Genomic DNA, 16458 nt, shown 5'->3' on the forward strand with positions numbered 1-16458 from the left:
CTTCTGATATTTATTCTGGTTCAGTCACGTGACTTAAGAGAGGATGTCATTAAAAGCAGCTGATTGAGGAACAGGAAATGTTCTTTCAAACAAACAACGGGCAGAACCTGGCTTGCTGCTCACCTTGATGATGCAACTGATCTTATTTTTCAGGCTAAACCATAGAATCCCGTTACAAGGAAGCAGGGGGCAGGTCTTTGAGAAGCCATCTGCCAAGAGCGACTACACCCTAGGGTTGCCAACCGTCCAGGATTGTCCTGGAGTCTCCAGGAATTAAGGATTAATCTCCTGGACACTGCTGTGAGCAAAACCCGGGAGAAAACTCAAAGCAGCATTAGATAAAACTACTTGCGTTTTTTTTTTCATTTTCTTTTCTTTATTAGTTATAAAAATATTGGAGGTGGGTGGGGGGGGCGGGGAAGGCTGTTCGACCAGGTGGGGCGGTTGGAGGCAGGATGTCATATGATGAAACCTCCAGGATTAGGTCCAAGCAGAGTTGGCAACCCGACTATGGATCACCAGAGGACATCCTATCTCTCCCCCCTCCCCCAACAGATTATTGTCGAATATGGATTTATATTTTGGATTAGACAACCAGCAGACGGTGGACACATTTGTCTTTGCTGACTGCAGGGATATGAAGACACATTTGTTTCCCCCTATTCCTGGGCATCCCACCTTCCACCTGTCTAAGGTTCCTGATCAGTGATTACCAGTAGAAACTGCACACCTGTGGATGCCAGCTGAAGGCAGAATTGGGCTTGGCTAAGATAGTACAATGATGCCTCCCAACTGTCTGGACTTATTGATGAACTGTGGCCACTTGAGCAAGATACTGGAACCAACGACAGACTTCAAGGGAGGAAGTTTTATGGAAGTATATGTGGGATATAAAACATGTCAGCTTGGCTCAGTTGGTGGCATTCATGCCTCTGGGGCAGAAGGACTCAAGAATTATGTCAGGAGTCTGAGCTCAATAATCTAGGATAACACTCCAAGGGCAGCACTGAGTGCTGCATTATGGGACTTGCCATCTTTCAGATGAGACGTTAACACCGAGTTGCATCTGTCTTGTCAGGTGGACATTGAGGATTCGAGAAAGAAGAGCTGGGTGTTCTCTTGTTGTCTTAGCCAACATTCCTCTCTCAAGAATTACTACCAAAAGCTAACCCTTCATCTCTTGCTGTGAGTGGGAATTTTGTCATGTGCAAGGTGGCTTTTAAAAAAAAAATTGTTCTTGAAATGTGGGCAACTAGAGATGGGCAGTATTTATTGCTCATCTCTAATAGCCCTGAGTGTTAACCATGTAGTCAAGGACTGGAGTCACATGTAGACTAGGTAAGGGTGGAAGATTCCCTTCTCTGAAGGACATTAGTGAACCCGTTGGGTTCATTTTCTGGTATTACCAGATATTTACTGAATTCAATTTCCCAACTCTCAACCTCTGGATTGTAAGTCCAGTATCATACCACTTGGCTACTGTACCCTTTGTGTGCTTTGCCTACATGATAGCAGTCTCTACACTTCAAAGTAAAGAAAGACCTTGCATTTATATAGAATCATAGAAAGGTTACAGCACAGAAGGAGGCCTTTCGGCCCATCGAGTCTGTGCCGGCTCTATGCAAGAGCAATCCAGCCAGTCCCACTCCCCCGTGCTATCCCCATAGCCCTACAAATGTTTTCCTTTCAAGTACTTACCCAGTTCCCTTTTGAAGGCCATGATTGAATCTGCCTCCACCCCCCCCCCCCCCCCACCCGATTGCATTCCAGATCCTAACCACTCACTGCGTAAAAAAGCATTTCCTCATGTCACCTTTGGTTCTTTTGCCAAACACCTTAAATCTTTGCCTCATTCCTGGAATCATTCCAGTAAATCTTATGGCGCCTCACAACCTCAAGATGTCCCGAAATACATCCTTTTTGAAGCGTAGTCACTGTTGTAATGTAGGAAACGAGGCAGCCAATTTGCACACAGCAAGGTTCCACAAACTGTTTTAGTGACGTTGGTTAAAGGATAAAAACTGTCCAGGGCACCAGGGAGAACTACCTTGTTGTTCTTCAAATCTTCTTGGGGTCTTTTTCGTTCACCTGCGAGGGCAGACGGGGCCTTGGTTTAACGTCACATCTGCAAGTCTGAGAGTGCAGCACTCCCTCGGTACTGCACTGGACGGGTCAGCCTAGATTTTGTGCTCAAGTCTCTGGAGTGGGGCTTTTTGACTCAGAGGAGAGAGTGCTACCCACTGAGCCAAGGCTGCCACCTAGTTAATTGCAAGCGCCTTGAAGTGTTACTGAGGGGCACGAGAAGATGCAAGGCTTTCTTTCAGAAATGAGTGACAGGTGTGATGGCACAACTGGACCAGAGATACTTTCCTATGAGACAAACAGTTATGGGTTGGCTCCCAGCATCAGCAAGTACCAACTGCAACCATAGCAACTCCTGACCAACAACTGTCGAGTGAACTTTCTGTGGCATCAGTAGCACAAACAAAGAATGCTCACATTACACAGCTGACACAAAATAAAAACTAGATACCCTCGTGCTTGCTTTCAGCGCCTGAAAGCATACCACCTGTAACCAGAGCAACCAGCTGCACATGTTCGCGAAGTCTTATCACTAGAGAATTAAAGGAACATCGGCACCACAGGAAATGAAATATAAACCCACAATAAATACCCAGTAAATCTTCATCAACAAAACATTGATGAGTTTAATATGAGAACCAAAGAAAAAGTCGCAGCTAAGAAAAGGCCATTCAGCCTATCAAACTCATCCCTCTAGTAATTCAAATCACCCAGTCTAGCATCCAACTCCATTTGAACTCCCGTTCTGTTTTTGACCTTATCTTCTTGATTATTCCAAATGTCAAATCATCTTTTTGCTTCATGGAATTTTTTCCAAGATCAGTTTTAAATTTATTTTTCACTCACTTGAATTTGAATTCTCTTGTTCCATTAGCTGAGTCGCCCTGAAGTAATACTCTGGATTCAGTTTATGTGTACCTCATTTAACACTTGAGTGAGGTCTCTCATTGACCATATCTCCGGACAATAGAGCTTGCTTCTCCAATTTTTCCTCATTGCTCGTTCTCCTTGCAATTGGGACCACCCTTCATTTAGTTCCTTTATTTTCAGTGGGCCAACACCATTGTGAGAATTGCAGACAGAGGACTCTCATCCAGTCTTGTTAACACATTCCTTACTAATTTCAACCCTGAAGAATAAACTAAATGCCTCAAATTCTGGTGCAACATAGCAGTCAGCATCTGATGGAGAAAGATGGGATGTTTCAAATAGGACCTGTGTTCTAATGAAAGGTCCCTCCCAAAACATCAACCCATCCTCTTTCAGATTCTGACTGATCGACTGTTTAAATCCCTTCATGGATTGGCCTCCTCCTCCCTTCCAGCCCTACAACTCTCACAAACTCTCCGTTCCTCCGACTCTGACCTCTTGAGGATCCCTCCCTCCCTTCGCTCCACCATTGGCAGCTGCGCCATCAGCTGCTTAGGCCCCTCACTAAACTTCTCTGCTTCTCCACCACCCGTTCCTCCTTTAAACATCTCCTCAAAACCCAACACTCTGTGACCACCCCTAATACTTGATTCTTCGGCTCGGCATCCATCGGCGCAGGAGCTTGGGACATTCTTCTACGTTAAAGGCGCTATATAAATGCAAGTTGTTGTCATCCATTTCCAGCATTTTAAAAAATTTCACACTCCCACAATTTGAACTCTTTCATATCTCCACTAAAAATGCAGATACAGCTAATTGATAGAATCATATTACAAACTAGCTGACCCCCCTCCCCGTGACATTGCTTCTGGAGCACAGTTATGGTGTTTCGCTGCTAACATCTGCTTAACTGAGCTGGAACATTAAAGGCCACAAAGTCTACTCCTTGTGGGGAAGTGCTTTAAACAGGAACATTGTGAGGTCAACTAGAGACCAATTGCTTTTGGTGAGGGTTCCCTTGGATAGGCAGCTACTTGCCTTGGCTTCTTCCCTCGGGGAAAGGTCAGTTGTTACATTATCACATCTCCAGGATATCCTAAATCATTTCACAGTCAAGCAATTATTTTTGAAGTGTAGCAGCAGTCATTATTGCCTAATTGGTAAATGTGGCAGCCAAGATCCTACAAACAGCAATGAGATAAATGACCAGTTCATGTGCTTTTTGGAGGACATCAGGGAGAACTCCTCGCTCATCTTCAAATAGTATCATCAGATCTTTCAGATCCACATGAACAAGCCGACAGCTTGCTTTAACATCTCATCTATGAGACAGCACCATTGGCAGTGCAGCACTCCCTCAGTATTGCACTGAAGGATCAGCCTGGATTTTGTGCTCAACTCCTGGAATGGGGCTTGACACCCATGACCTTCTGACTCAGAGGTGAGCGAACCACCAACTGACCCAAGCTGACAGTCACCTCAAGGAAAGAAAAAAACACCAGGAAATTCATGGATTTCTTTCTTTTTGTATAATTTTTTTGAACATTATTCAGTTATGATTTGTTGGTGTGTGAGATGTGATGGACCAAAGAATTTATATCTGTAGAAACATTTTCTCTTGTTCACGACTACTCCCACATACAAAACACCAATCTTTCCACAACATCTCAAACAATGACACAGTTCCCATAATGCTCATCTCCACAACAATCTGAGGACAAGTAACCACAAAATTAATGTGAACTTCACTATGAACCTTGACTTACAGTTACGTCAAGTGAAATGACAGAATCTGGTTAATATCTGCCCAGTCAAAGGAAATATCCGCACAACTCCAGAAAACGTCCGCCAATCTCCGCCATCGACTAATTGTGCTTCCCTTAAAGCGAGCAGTTACCAATGTCCGCCAGAGTGACTTCCTTTTCCAAATCGCTCCCCTCTTCTTCTGAAGGTTCTGACTCTTGCTGGGGGTGAAGTCCTCTGGCAACCAGCTGCTGTTGCAGTAGCTCACCCAAGAGGCCACTCTTCATGTGCAAGGGTTGGCAGACTACCTGATCACACGTACGCAGGGGACTCTGGATAGTGACCAGAAGCAGGAACTTTGGCTGACTATTTTCCCACAATAATTTACAACCAGAACAGAACTTAAACTATCAATTTATTTACTGATGAACAAAGAGAATCAACTTCGAATGGAAAACGGAAACGGAGTGAAACCAGAAGAACCGTGTTGTGTTGATAGGTTTTCAACCTATGCACCGAGGGACACAATAGAAATTTAACGCTACTCGATGGACTCAATACTGTTATCAGGCAATTTGTTCTTGTGTATGGGGACAAAAGAATCAGCTGCAGAAAATGACTCAACATCTTTGTGCTGAATGTTCCGGTCTTTTAATGCAATTAAAGCATAAGAACCACAAATGCTCATCTATAGAGATATATAAATATACAAATATACACTTACCAGCATGTTTCCCAAAGGTACGATTGCCAAATCTGCTTGGACGTTTTCCTGGAGGTTTCATCACATCACCTCCCACCTCCAACCGCCTCACCCAGTCAAACAGCCTTTCCCCCACCCCCCCAATCTCATTATAAAAATATTTTTAAAATAACTAATAGAATCATAGTGCACTGAAGGAGGCCATTTGGCCCATCGTGCCTGTACCGGCTCTTTGAAAGAGCTGTCCAATTGGTCCCACTCCCCCCTGCTCTTTTCCCGTAGCCCTGCAAATCTTTTCTTTTCAAGTTTCTATCCAATTCCCTTTTAAAGTAAACACAAAGTTTTCAACGAAAATGAGAAATAAATGATTTAACGCCCTGGGTTTCTCGCAGCAGTGTCCGGGAGATGAATCTTTAATTCCTGGAGACTCCAGGACAATCCTGGAGGGTTGGCAACCGTACCTAAAGGTCACAGGTGAGCCACAGGCAGGCCCGGGGTTATATCACAAGTAGTCGGACACCAGGAAAATGAGGAGTGCAGCTAAGCAAGGGGAAAATACAGAACGGCCTGCAATAAAAAAAAAGCTGGAACAGATGGCAGAGACAATTTTTATTTTCAAACCATTTTAATAAGGATGAAATATGTATGACAAACAATTAATTATCCTTTAAGCTCGCTGTTGGTCTTGATGCAAATATTTGGCAGCAAGTAATTTCTAATAATATGGAACGGAAGACATGCTACTTATGCCTTCATGACTCAGTTTTAGTTTCCTCAAATGAATATGAATTAGAACAAGTTAATTTTTAGCAGTTGCCATGGGAGACAACACTAGGCCAGGGTCAGAGTTCAGTTGAATTCAACTTGATTGCAGGCTGGCGTAAATTCTTAGAGTGGAAGGTTTGTTGGGACGTGGTTTGAGAGCTTGACTCTTGTGCTCACACACAGAGCTAATGCTGCCTCCAAGTGATGGCTCACACAACCTGTTAGAAATATCGTATGACACACTCGGCAGTGCAACTTCACCACTGCTTTGAAGGGAAACTTCCTTTTTTTTTCCCTCTTTCTTTTCTCGTGGAGGTATTTTTGGGTAAAGTTTCCCTCCTCTTCCATCGTTTTAAATGTTTTTTTTTTCCTCTGTCAGTTTTCTCCCCTCTCTCTCGTCGAGCCGCTGAGGGAACGCTTCCATGGGTGACGTGAGGCCCCTCTCGTACTTGTCCAAAGTGCGTCGTTATTCAGCTGTGAGTCTTCACAGTGAGTGCTCCCCTGTAGGGGAGGAGGGCAATCACAGCCAAGAACAATCTTATCTTCACCCAATATCCCTACGAGCGCACTTCTAGCAGGGAGTGCTGGCTGGTGTTTGGGAGCATGAACACTGGTCTACAGTCCCCTCCCTAACTCGGATACAGTGAGGCCAATTGTAGCACCCCTGGCGCTGCCCTGGCTAAGATTAGATGTTTCAGCTCAGTCTGGGGATTGAGTCTTGTCTGCATGGCTCATTGGATAAGCATTTAGGCCACTGGTGAACGACTTTACATCATTAATTTCCCTTTCCTCTAGATTCACCTGACCTGACACCTTTGCAGTTAAGCAGCTTCCATGGTACTGCCCCTATAGTTGGCCACAAGTGGGCACCAGGTGCACCCACCCCGTAGGATATATTTATACTATACCATTGGTGTTGCAATACCCCTTTAACTGGGACTGTTAACAAAAATATGCCTCACAAGTTTGTCCCCGGGACGTAGACAATGCTGCATGTTTCGCCCATCCTTAGTTGGCTGGAGAAGATGGTCGCGAGCTGCCTTGTTCAAATGGCAATTGATTTTTACTAGAAAAGTAGTGCTAGGGGATTTAAATCGGCGAGAAGGAAATTGAAAACAGGCATCAGGAAGAACTTCTTTTCTCAAAGTGGTAAATTCTTGGAATGATCAGAGCAGGAGACACAAAGAACAGGAAGGTTTAGAATGGGAGACAGGGTGCGGGAGAGGTGAGTGGGCCAATAGCTTTGAAAGATGTCTCATATAATAATTGTCTCTTACTATCTGACATGTGTTGCAGGTATCAGGTAGTATGCGTCCTGTTTGCCTGGGCGTGTATCTTAAAGAAAGAAGAAAAGACTTGCATTTATATAGCACCTTTCATGTCTTCACAGCCAATGGAGTACTTTTGAAGTGTAGTCACTGTTGTGATGTAGGAAAAACCTCAGCCAATTTTCACACAGCAAGCTCCCACTCACAAGATCAATGACCAGATAATCTGTTGAGGCAGGAATGCTGTCCAGCACACCAGGGAGAATTACCCTACTCTTCTTCAAATAGTATGATAGAAATCTTTTACATTTATCTGAGCGGGTAGATGGGCCCCATTTTAACATCTCAGCTGAAAGACAGCATCTCTGACAGTGCAGCACTTGCACTGAGGTATCAGCCTAGATTTAATGCTCAAGTCTCTTGGAGTAGAGTTTGAACCCGCAACCTTCTTGAGTCAGAGGTGAGAGCACTACCCACTGAGCCAAGGCAATACGAACATAGGAAACTGATGGAAAGATCAGCTGGTCCATCAAGCCTGCCCCGCTTCATGGTGGCCAGAGCATCGTGACTAAACATTTCCTCCCTCTCTCCACCCCCTCATTCCCTCTCTCCCCCAGCAGCCATGTAATCTCCTGGGTGAGACTAAAACACAGAGAAAAAACCCAGGGCCATTAAGCGAATAAATATTCTGAAAAATTCCTCTCCAACCAAGCGATCGAAATCAGTCCAGGAGATCACATGGACCGAGTGTTATCTGTAAAGACACTTACCTTCTATATGATGCGATCTCTGCCCCAGTCAGGAACTGGTCCAGCTCCCTCTTGAAGCCAAAGAAGAGTCAGCACCCACCACACCAACCGGCAACACAGTCCAGCGTCTCACTACCCTCTGGGAAAAGAAGAAGTGCCTAATATCCAGTCTATTCCTACTCTTAAAACGGAGAATTGGGGCAGTTCAATATGGAGGGCGCCACGATGCTTTGCATTCAACATACAACTAATTTTAACCCATGTTCTGTGGTCAAGCAAAGTGCGTAGATTCCTAATGTAACAGCTGGACAAGATGGGACAATCCCAGAACATTCTTAAAGCAACATAACATAGAGGGTGATTTTAAACCCCAAGACCGGGTGGGTTGGGGACGGATGGGAATTGAAAATAGTTGTTTTTTTTGGGTCGCAACCGCAAAATTTTCGGACTTTGCATTCCCAGTGGGAAGCCTGTACTTTTACGCGCTGACGTTAAACCCAGAAATAAAGCTGAGTTGCCGACCCAAAAAACAACTATTTTCAACTCCCACCCGCCCCCAACCCACCCGTTCTTGGGGTTTAAAATCACACCCACTGAGTCTACAGCACAGAAACAGGCCATTTGGCCCAACTGGTCTATGCCAGCATATTATGGCTTCTTCAACAGAACCTCCCAAACCCGCGACCTCTACCAACTAGAAGGACAAGGGCAGCAGACACATGGGAACACCACCACCTGCACGTTCCCCTGCAAGTCACATAGCATCCTGACTTGGAAATATATCGCCGTTCCTTCATCGTCGTTGGGTCAAAATCCTGGAACTCCCTACTTAACAGCACTGTGGGAGAACCTTCACCACACGGACTGCAGCGGTTCAAGAAGGCGGCTCACCACCACCTTCTCAAGGGCAATTAGGGATGGGCAATAAATGCCGGCCTCGCCAGCGACGCCCACATCCCATGAACGAATAACAAAAAATGTCCCACACGAGCCTCCTCCCACCCCCTCTACGTCTAACCCTATCAGCATATCCTTCTATTCCTTTCTCCCTCATGTGTTTATCCAGCTTCCCCTTAAATGCATCTATGCTATTCGCCTCAACTATTCCATGTGGAATTTGCAGTGAGCAAATGATCGAAATTCAGTAAAACCATTTTGATATCAGAAAAGGATGCAATCAAAGAAATACACATTGGGAGCAGTAGAAGTTTATTTGGATAAAAAACATTCACATGAATGTCAGAGAAAGACGACCAAAATATACAGAAATATCATAAGTAGCATAATTTGAGGTATTGATGTCGTCTAGTCTATTTACCAGTTAATACATAATATAGATACAATAGTCAATGCACACAAAGAATAAAAATTAATAAAAAGATTTACAGTATGTTACTGTATGGCCCGTCTACATTTCAAATCTTTGTTAATGGATCCTCAGATCTTTACTTATATTGCTTTCGTGTTGCTAAAATTTTGTACATGATTCAGTGGCAACAGGCAAAAACAATTTGGCTCAATTTGCCTTCATATATTTTTTTTGTCGTCAAGTCCCACTTTTTTTTTAAATTAAAAAATATTTAAAATCTCTGAACGTTACGACAAACAAGTTGTAAGAGGTAGCTATAAAACATTTTTTTTTTACTTCGTAAAGTTAAACAAAGTTCATGGGAAAAAAAATGAAACACGGTAAATTGTGACACTTAAAAAAAAAACGCTGAGGTTTGACAGAAGGGTCATTCACTGTAGCTTTCACCTTCCCCTGAGTACCACAAGATAACCTTTGAACTTTGACTGGGTTTAAGCTGGAACCTGGCACCAGTTGGTCACGTCCCGTTTGATGTGCTCCCTGAATAATGGCGCCAATGTTAAAGTCACTCCAATGTTACACTGTACAACCCTTTATTTTTGCTGTCGTCTCGCCTCAGTCAATGAACGCCAAGGTGGGGTAAAGCCGCCATTTTGGTCTAGCTGAAGGGAAAGGTGCTACTTTAGCCATCCACTCATTGAAAGGTAGACCAAAAAACAAAAGTATTCAACTTCGAATCTACAGGCTCCTCAAACCCAAGCTTGGTGTCACCAAATCACTGCTCCTTGGTGCACCTGGTCTTCTCTCTCAATCTGTTCGACTTGGGGTGCTGTCGTCAATTCGGGATGTGGCCTTTCACCTTGGTTTCTCATCTTAAGAGCATTTGTTTTTGTCGTGAGCTTATTAAAGAGAGGAACCAAAATCTAACCACCTGGGCACCGGGCAATGTCAATGGATGCCATAAGGATGGGTGTTCTTAGAATAATACAGCACAGCAGGAGACCCACTCGGCCCATCGTGCCTGTGCCGGCTCTTTGAAAGAGCTATCCAATTAGTCCCACTCCCCCTGCTCTTTCCCCGTAGCTGTTGATTTGAGAAACAAATCTAGAATTAAATAGACAGTCCTCCCCTCCCCCAGCAAACAAGCATTATGAAAATGGCAACAGGCTCATTGCAATCAACAATTTACAATTCCCCTGAACTGGCCCCTTGCTTAGATGCAGAATGACTTGTTTTTCCTCCATAAATTGCTGATAAGAACAGAATTTAATGAATTGGGGCAGTTCAACGAGTTTCCCTCACTCAGTGATATCCTCCAAACTGATAATGGTTGAACATTTACACTTAACGAGCTGCTCTGCAAATTCCAATATAGCCCGGCTGGACGTTACGAAACATCCCATAGATTATATCGTGTGCGGAAGGGATGTGACCTGGAGGTTACAACCCAGCACCTGTCTATTTCAAGAAGTGAGCACGGCCATGTGAATGACAGAATGCGAAAGTCTCAATATGTTGACACTCCAAGGGCAGTCCTTATGGTGCAGTCACATAGAGTGCAAATTACACAATGCACTGAAACTATTTATGGTTTTTATGTTTGTTCTCGAGATGTGGGAAACACTGACAAGACCTCATTTATTGCCGGTCCCTAGTTTGTACAACAGAGGGCCTTGCTGGGCCAGTTCAGTGGGCAGAGTGCGGAACTAGGGTCACAGTTAAATGTGGCAGGGATTCCCTTTCCTGAAGGACATTAGTGAACCAGTTGAGTTTTTTTTTCAATACTCCAGCAGCTTTCATGATCACAAACGGTACAATCAGTGAACGGTACAGTCAGTGAATGTACAGTCAGTGAACAGTACAGTCAGTGAACGGTACAGTCAGTGAACATACAGTCAGTGAACGGTAGAGTCAGTGAACATACAGTCAGTGAACGGTACAGTCAGTGAATGTACAGTCAGTGAACAGTACAGTCAGTGAACAGTACAGTCAGTGAACATACAGTCAGTGAACGGTACAGTCAGGGAACGATACAGTCAGTGAACAGTACAGTCAGTGAACGGTACAGTCAGTGAACGGTACAGTCAGTGAACATACAGTCAGTGAACGGTAGAGTCAGTGAACATACAGTCAGTGAACGGTACAGTCAGGGAATGATACAGTCAGTGAACAATACAGTCAGTGAACATACAGTCAGTGAACATTCAGTCAGTGAACGTTACAGTCAGTGAACGTTACAGTCAGTGAACAATACAGTCAGTGAATGTTACAGTCAGTGAACGTTACAGTCAGTGAACGATACAGTCAGTGAATGTTACAGTCAGTGAACGATATAGTCAGTGAACGATATAGTCAGTGAATGTTACAGTCAGTGAACGGACAGTCAGCAAATGATACAGTCAGTGAACATACAGTCAGTGAACGTAGTCAGTGAACGTACAGTCAGTGAATGATACAGTCAGTGAATGGTACAGTCAGTGAACATACAGTCAATGAATGATACAGTCAGTGAACGGTACAGTGAACGTAGTCATTGAATGATACAGTCAGTGAACGTACAGTCAGTAAATGATACAGTCAGTGAATGATACAGTCAGTGAATGATACAGTCAGTGAATGGTACAGTCAATGAATGATACAGTCAGTGAACGTATAGTCAGTGAACGTAGTCAGTGAACGTACAGTCAGTGAATGATACAGTGAATGGTACAGTCAGTGAACGTTACAGTCAATGAATGATACAGTCAGTGAACGTATAGTCAGTGAACGTAGTCAGTGAATGATACAGTGAATGGTACAGTCAGTGAACGTTACAGTCAATGAATGATACAGTCAGTGAATGTACAGTGAATGATACAGTCAGTGAACGTAGTCAGTGAACATACAGTCAGTGAATGATACAGTGAATGATACAGTCAGTGAACGTAGTCAGTGAATGTTACAGTCAGTGAATGTTACAGTCAGTGAACGTACAGTCAGTGAATGTTACAGTCACTGAATGTACAGTCAGTGAATGTACAGTGAATGATACAGTCAGTGAACGTACAGTCAGTGAATGTACAGTCAGTGAATCCCTGTTGCCGAAGGCTCCTTTGTTCATTCCACAGGATCTCTCTGATCAGTAAGTTAATAATCCGGGGAACGTTTTATCTACCAAGATGAGTCACGACTGGATTTTCATAGCAGTCGTCACCAGAAATGATTTTTTAAAACCAGTTGACCCTTTTGGACTTGTCTTGGCTGCAGGCCTTAGACTGGATTAACCTTTCGAGATTAGTGCTGCTTGCACAAATGTCATTAAGATCCTGCAACTGCGTCTCAGAAATCAGCACGTCCTGATTTTTTTTGCCAATCCTCCATTGGGGCCTTTTAAATGACTTTTACCTTTGAGATAACGGACAACACACTGAACTAAGCTTAAAGAGGGAATGGTGATATCAGTAGCTCTTAAAAATTGTATGCTAAAGATTCCTGTTTGGCTTTTGTTCCTGCCAATATTAAATATTTGGGCTTTGATGGTGGTTAATGAGCTCAATAAGGGCCCAATGGTGAGAGGCTGCTGAATTATGGGAACCCAGTTGAAGGGCCAAGCCCGATGATGAACTCTGGGTAGTCTATCTCCATTGTACTCTTGGCTTCAGGAACTCCTCAATATAAGCTGCGTGAGATCGGCATCGGAATTTAATGTTCGATGGAGGAACAGAATGTTCTTTGGACAGCTCTTTCAAAGAGCCAGCACAAGCAGGATGGGCCAAGTGGCCTCCTTCTGTGCTGTAAGAGCCAATGATTGGATGAATGCGAGCCTTCATTATAGCTTTTTTTTTTGTGGTTTGATTTTTTTTTTTAAAGAGGTCAGACTATGAGGCTCTGGGGTAGAATTTCCACGGGGATTTCCTCCTCATCTTCTGCCATAACTCTGGGGGCAACGCTCCGGCAAGGGCCTTAACGGCCTTTTAGTGCCACTTCTCCCAAGGTTCCCGCTGAGGTTCCGGTGGGAGAGACCGGAAATTCCACCCCTCTCTCCTCAAAACGGCACCAGCCAAGCTTCAAACGTTTCAAGAGATATGGAAAACTGCACTATTTAAAATTCAGCCCATCTGAAACCTGTACTAAAAAACCAAGTCTATCTATCCAACTACTGTCAAATAATTGGCACCTTATAATATCAGTTCACGCACATAACCTTGTGTTCACCAAGCTGGGGGATGCCACTACAGAGGAGCAGAACGCTCAATGTCGGCATGTAGCACTGCCAGTGCAGAGTGGAGCTCCCTCGACTTTGCCTCAATGATGTAACTTAACCACAATCTCAGACGTGATCTTTCCATCCCTCAGCCTTGAGTGAGACTGACAATTTAGCGACAAATTATAAGGCAGTGAATTCCACACCCGCTGGGAACTGGAATGAGGCTGTCCAGATTCATTATCCGTCCACGGTCAACTGAAACTCCAGCCCCTCGAGGTAAAAAGAGCACGTTTCTAAGCCGGCTGACTGCCCCGAGTCACCGTCACTTTAAGACGAAGAGGGTGGGTCGTAAATGTCGTGCTCTTGGCTGGAATTCCGACTGTCATTCCAACAATGCTATTTTTGTTCTCCGTCTCGCACGTCTGTGTGGCGAGTTTAAACCCACAGTGCCTGAGGCACAAATCTTGCTGGAGAAACACTGATGGAAATGTTTGAGGGCCATGAAACTCGCCGATGACAGTGACATCAATCTGTGGCCCTTAAGCCTAAATTGAGATGCCCAATTTTGTTTTGCCTTGCTTAAACTGACAGCAAAAAAAAAGAGGGTGCACAGTGACAGTCATATGCAGTCTATAAGGAAATCTCTTTGGTGCCCTCCCCAATAAAAGAACCCGACATGAGGAACTTTGGTGGCCTGTATGATGCTTACATTTTTATGGCAGCTTATACGTACATTATCAACTATATATATATATTGCAGATCACTGAGTACTGCAGGCAAGAAATTCTCATTCCCAAAAGGCTGCAGTTCCAACAAAATAAAAGGGAGGGGAAACACTTAATCTCAAAATCTTTGGAGGCTTTTAATGAGTTTTTTTTTGGGGGGGGAGCACGGAATAGTCTAGAGAATTCTAGTAGTTCCTCATAAAATCTCTTCTTTGGTGTTACAATTTTATTTAAAAATGGTTAATTGTCATGACAAACTTGCAAGCATTAAAAAGTACAACAGTAATGACAGTTGAGGTATATATGAAGAGACACAGGAAAAAAAATTCTGAGGTATTTTATGTTTTTTTTCAAGCACAAGGACCTGGATATTCAAGTGTTGCTACACAGACTGACAATTATTTGTTTTTTTTTACAAAAGAGAACATTTCCCGGTTGGTGACAATTCCCTTGTGGAACAGAATTATTTGTTTCATTTACGACCATCCCTCAAGTTGTCAAAATAGCTTTGCGGATCAAAAGTTAAAGGTCTCAGGCAGAAAGGCAAGTGTTTCATCCAATTCCTGAAACGCTAAGGCCCCTTCTTCAGTACTGAAGTGCTTTTTGTTTCGGTTTCCAAACATTACATTTTTACGATCTTGCAAATACTTGTTGTGTGAAAGAATATTTAATTAGCATGTAAAAAATGCGATTGTAAGTTTTCGGTGTGCCGAAATTCAACGGCAGTCTTTGAAGAGTTAATAACCCTTTAACCTTTGAGTCTCAGGGGGCCATTTTGACTTCCTGTTAGATCATCAGGAATAAAGCAAATAGGTCACTGATCAGCTGTCTTCACAGGAAGCCTAAAGCGGACCTTCCAACTCACTCTCACTTCAACGGTGATGCTTTAATTCCTGAACAATCGTCCCTGTTATTGAATATATGTACAGTTACCTCACCCCTTGCTTTACTGATATATTTTGTATCAGATAGAATAAGTGAACAGTTTGTGAGAACCCAATGCTACTGAGGGGAGGGGAGAGAGAGGGAAATTCCTCAGCCAATTTGGCTACCCCTCACCCTTCAGCACTCGAGTCCTTCCCTTCATAAAAGTTTTGTCAGTTTGGAAGCTCGGCTTTAGACAAATCTGACCTGCGTCTCCTCGTTCTACCATGAACCAAACAGCAACAGTGGAACGTAAAATACTGGGAAAACAAGCTTCCTACAGGCAACATGTCGACCTGTTCCACAAGGGCCCAAGGCTCTCTTTGAAAGATGACCATTTCAGCTATAAAAACATCATTTTAAGCCCCAAGACCGGGTGGGTTGGCGGGTGGAAGTTGAAAATATTTGTGTTTTTTTTGGGTCGCAACCGTAAAATTTTCGGACTTTGCGTTCCCAGTGGGAAGCCTGTACTTTTGCCCGCCGACGTTAAACCCGGAAATAAAGCTGGGTTGCGGTCGCGACCCAAAAAACAACTATTTTCAACTCCCACCCGTCCCCAACCCGCCCGTTCTTGGGGTTTAAAATCACCCCCCCCCACCATGTGACTGAACAGAGACACCTCCATTTTCATTGGCCTCTCCATATGGTCATTCAAAACTTGGTATATATATATATATATAATAAAAAATCTTTCTAAAGTATACAAGATTAAAATGGACTCGTTACAGACAAATTGAGGCTCTGGCACATTTTAATCCAGTATTCTCAAAATACTGATTGCTTCAAGCTGTCCCAGTCAGTTGATTGAAATTCTGGGATGTGAATTGGAAACGCCAAGAATCGTAAAGGAAGGGTCGTCATTGATTCAGTCTTGAAACTCAGTCTACGTGGCATTCTACTGGAACTGGTCTCTTTGAATCACATCATTGGTTTATGATTTGTGGACAATGCACACGTGCCAGGGAGCAACCATTTTAATCAGAGAGCAGCGCTGCTTTGGAGAAGGCCCCTTCTGCTTAACCGTCAACCTTCAGCTATCTGAATGACAGGAGGTGAGGAGAGCATCGAGACTATTCCCGCTTAACGTTACTCTGTTTTCGTTCTTCCTGGCTTTCTGTCGTTAAGAGGTTCTA

Source organism: Heptranchias perlo, chromosome 38 (assembly GCF_035084215.1).
Source record: "Heptranchias perlo isolate sHepPer1 chromosome 38, sHepPer1.hap1, whole genome shotgun sequence".
Taxonomy (NCBI): Eukaryota; Metazoa; Chordata; class Chondrichthyes; order Hexanchiformes; family Hexanchidae; genus Heptranchias; species Heptranchias perlo.